Below are 3,289 nucleotides of genomic sequence, written 5' to 3'. Positions count from 1 at the left end.
TATTGTTAAAGCAGATTAATTTTAATTTTAATTTAATTAATAAAATTAATTAATTATTTTCTGTATTAGATTATCTATAATATTTCTCAATAATATTTTTCAATAATATTGTACAATTGTTTATATACAATTGTTATTGTTAAAGTAGATTCATTTTAATATTTTATGCATTGGAGTATATTTTTCCATCTTGATAACAATTATCATATTTGTGTTTTTAAATAATATTACATACAATTGTTATTGTTAATATTAAAATGATTCAAACGCAATCTATATCACGTTACTATCCTAAAATATATTGTCAAGAATTCTATGATTTATGTATAAATATATGACATGCCTGATTATTTAATTTCACTAAATTATAGAACAGCACACAAAAAAAAGAGACAATCAATTCCTCATTGTATTCAGTAGAGAGACATAATCAAAGCGATCTTGATTCTTGAGGCAAATTCAACTTTGATCACCATCTTCAGTAATCGTTACTACGTGCAAAGCGTTATCGATCACGCTTATCAACCAAATTCAACCGCTAATAAAAGTTAGGTGTGGACTCTTTAACAAGCAAAGATAAGCAAAATTTTAACAGTTGAAGTTAAAAAGAATAATGTTACTTCAATAACTTACTTGACTTAATTACTTGCTTAACTTAACTTATTTAACTTACTTGACAATAACAATTACTTCAATAAATTACTTGAATAATTTATTATTTAAGCATCGAATAAATAAATAGCGATGACCGAGTTACAAACAAAGATTTTGCTTAAAAAAAATGATATATCTTTATGAAACAACAATAAAAAGAAATCTTTATTCTTTATTTTTAAAATTACTTTCTTTTTCACCTCCACTGTTTAATTACCCATTCACAAAAAAAATCTTTCACCATTTTTTCACTGAAATGTTTACTTTTCATTTAATTTCAAAAACAGGAAAATTTCTAGATCAAGTCTGGACTGTATAATAAATTTTAGAGAGATTTTTCATTGATTTCTCACGAATACGGATTACAAAAACTAAGGCAATAAAAATATATTATATATATCATAGATAATGAATTATATGTAAATAAATAAATAATATATTTTTAAAAATAAAGAAAAGAAATATTTCTTTTTGTTTCTTCGTAAAGATATATCTTTTACTTTTTTAATTTAAACGAGGTCCACTCTCGTCCAGCTATTACGAATAAATATTACTAACTTAAGTAATTTTATACAAAATTTTATCTTAATTAATTTTTTAACCCATTAGTGGCCAACTCTTTCTTACTTAAACGGAAATGCGGCGGAAACGCGCAAAAGGCGGAAAAGGCGTTTAAGCGTGGCCTGCGATCTCGCGAACTGCGAGCATGGGCGTCGACAAGCGACAGCGGTGCGACCGCCCATCGATACACCTCGTTGGCCGGACAATAATAATTTATATACGCGGATCATGCCGCTAGATTGCACGCACAAGGTAGAGACGGCGTATTGCCAGTCGAGAATAATGACTACTCGGCGACCATTAACTAACCACAATCAAGCTGAACGCCAGTCCGCGCGTTATGCTAATCCCACCTTTGCTCCTTTGGCCTGCCTGCCTTTCGTGTCTGCCTTCCTGTCTTCTTTCTGTGCCGATCGAACGATAGGCGAGTCAATAGCTGTGGAAAGTTATATATATAAGGATATGTTTAAACATTTGTCACTTTTTCAACTTTTATTTTTGCGCAGTGAAAATTAGGATACTTACTTTTATTCTTGCGTGAAAATATTGGTAAATTTTATAATAATAGTTGATTACAATTTAAAGTGAATTTTAAATCATAATAAATTTATAGGTATTTTTATCTGAAAAAATAAAAATTATTTAAAAAAGTATATTTAAGTATAAAAATATAGGAATATTGGATTAAAACTTGCCTAGATATTTTTGATTGATAAAAAATCATATAAAATCAGATTTTGTGAATATGAAGGAAGCTTAAAATTTAAAATATTTGTTTCAATTAGTATTTTATTTTAAGGTTAAGTTAAAATAATTTTTTTTTTTTTTTGAATTTCATTTGTGCAAAATGTTGAAGTAATTTCATTCTTTATGGTGCTTAGTCATTTTTCATTGTATTTATCTTGGGTTTCGAAACGAGGATATTACAGGAGCTTATTTCGAAATATCGAACAATCGATCGATTCCTTCTATATATTTTCCGCACAAGTTTTAGCAGATGAAACTTGTTACCGATGGCATATATATATACCGAGTATAACAATGATTGAGGTTGTCCCTTGATATCGACTCACATAGCTCTCGAAACAAAAGCATCCTCTTTCTCCTGGGACATCGTGTAATATATTTCGAAGGAACCATATACTTCGATCCGTAATATTAATAGAACTGGCAAAATTGAATTTCCTGGTTCGGATAAGAAACAATAAATGTATCAAAGTTGAGACTTTTTAATATATTATTATAGATTTTGATTTTACGAAATATTGTTTATAAAGATAAAAAGTGTTTGTTAAAATTATCATTTATAAGTAGTATTTCCTTTCACCAAATAAAATGTTGCAAATGTTTAAATCTATAATTTAAAAATATCGATCTAAATTCTAAAAAAATATTTATACTCACAGTTTTTTTTTTGTAGCTCTGCAAAATGATCAACAATCCAGTACCATTCCTGGAAAAATGCAATAAATATTCCTGTACAATAGATATTCCTGGAAAAAATAGATAAAATTTTTAAAGATTTTTGTTTCATGGAAATGTTTCTGGAAATGAAAAATAATATTAATATAAAAATAAACAATAAATAGTTAAATTTTTAATCGAATAATGTTAAACTATAAGATCGCTTTCACATAGACGGCCAATAACCTATAATTTTGCCAAATAAATAAAAAACTACTAGTAAATGACATAATTATGAAATTAATCGCGCTTCGATCGATCACTTTGTCATCCGAGTCGTCGTCGTTTTTCCCATCCGGCAAAAAATATTTTTCCAGCGTGAATTCCGATCATTCACGGCAAGAACGGAGAAGTCGGCGAGCTAGTTTTCCTCGAGGATCTGATTCCTCGAAACGGGGAGCCACGGAATGAAGAGAAGGTAGAGAAGCCGCCGCTCGCTGCCTTAGATTCTCGCGTGTTCACGGCAATTAGAGGAAGGTGTGACAGATACGAAGAGGTTTTGCCGTGAAACGAGCAGGGAGGAAGGTGGAGAGCGTAACGCATGGCCAGCCATAAATTATCGGCCGATGGTAGGAATTAATCGGATCCTAGGAATGGAAGACGAGGGGAG

General features: G+C 29.9%; 1 protein-coding gene and 1 long non-coding RNA gene across 2 annotated transcripts in view; one reads left to right on the top strand and one right to left on the bottom strand.

Annotated features, from left to right (window-relative positions):
* LOC102678967 (A disintegrin and metalloproteinase with thrombospondin motifs 7-like) overlaps positions 1 to 3,289 on the top strand; it is a 72,508-nt gene that overhangs the window by 49,385 nt on the left and 19,834 nt on the right. The gene's annotated exons all lie outside the window — the stretch shown is intronic.
* Positions 2,073 to 2,754, bottom strand: LOC102678893. Its single transcript, XR_421356.2, has 2 exons — positions 2,620 to 2,754; positions 2,073 to 2,400 (listed from the first exon to the last, which is right to left on the bottom strand). It is a non-coding gene; the product is annotated as an uncharacterized LOC102678893 (long non-coding RNA).

Source organism: Apis dorsata, unplaced genomic scaffold, assembly GCF_000469605.1.
Source record: "Apis dorsata unplaced genomic scaffold, Apis dorsata 1.3 scaffold_147, whole genome shotgun sequence".
Lineage (NCBI taxonomy): Eukaryota > Metazoa > Arthropoda > Insecta > Hymenoptera > Apidae > Apis > Apis dorsata.
This window is presented reverse-complemented; position numbering and strand designations above follow the sequence as displayed.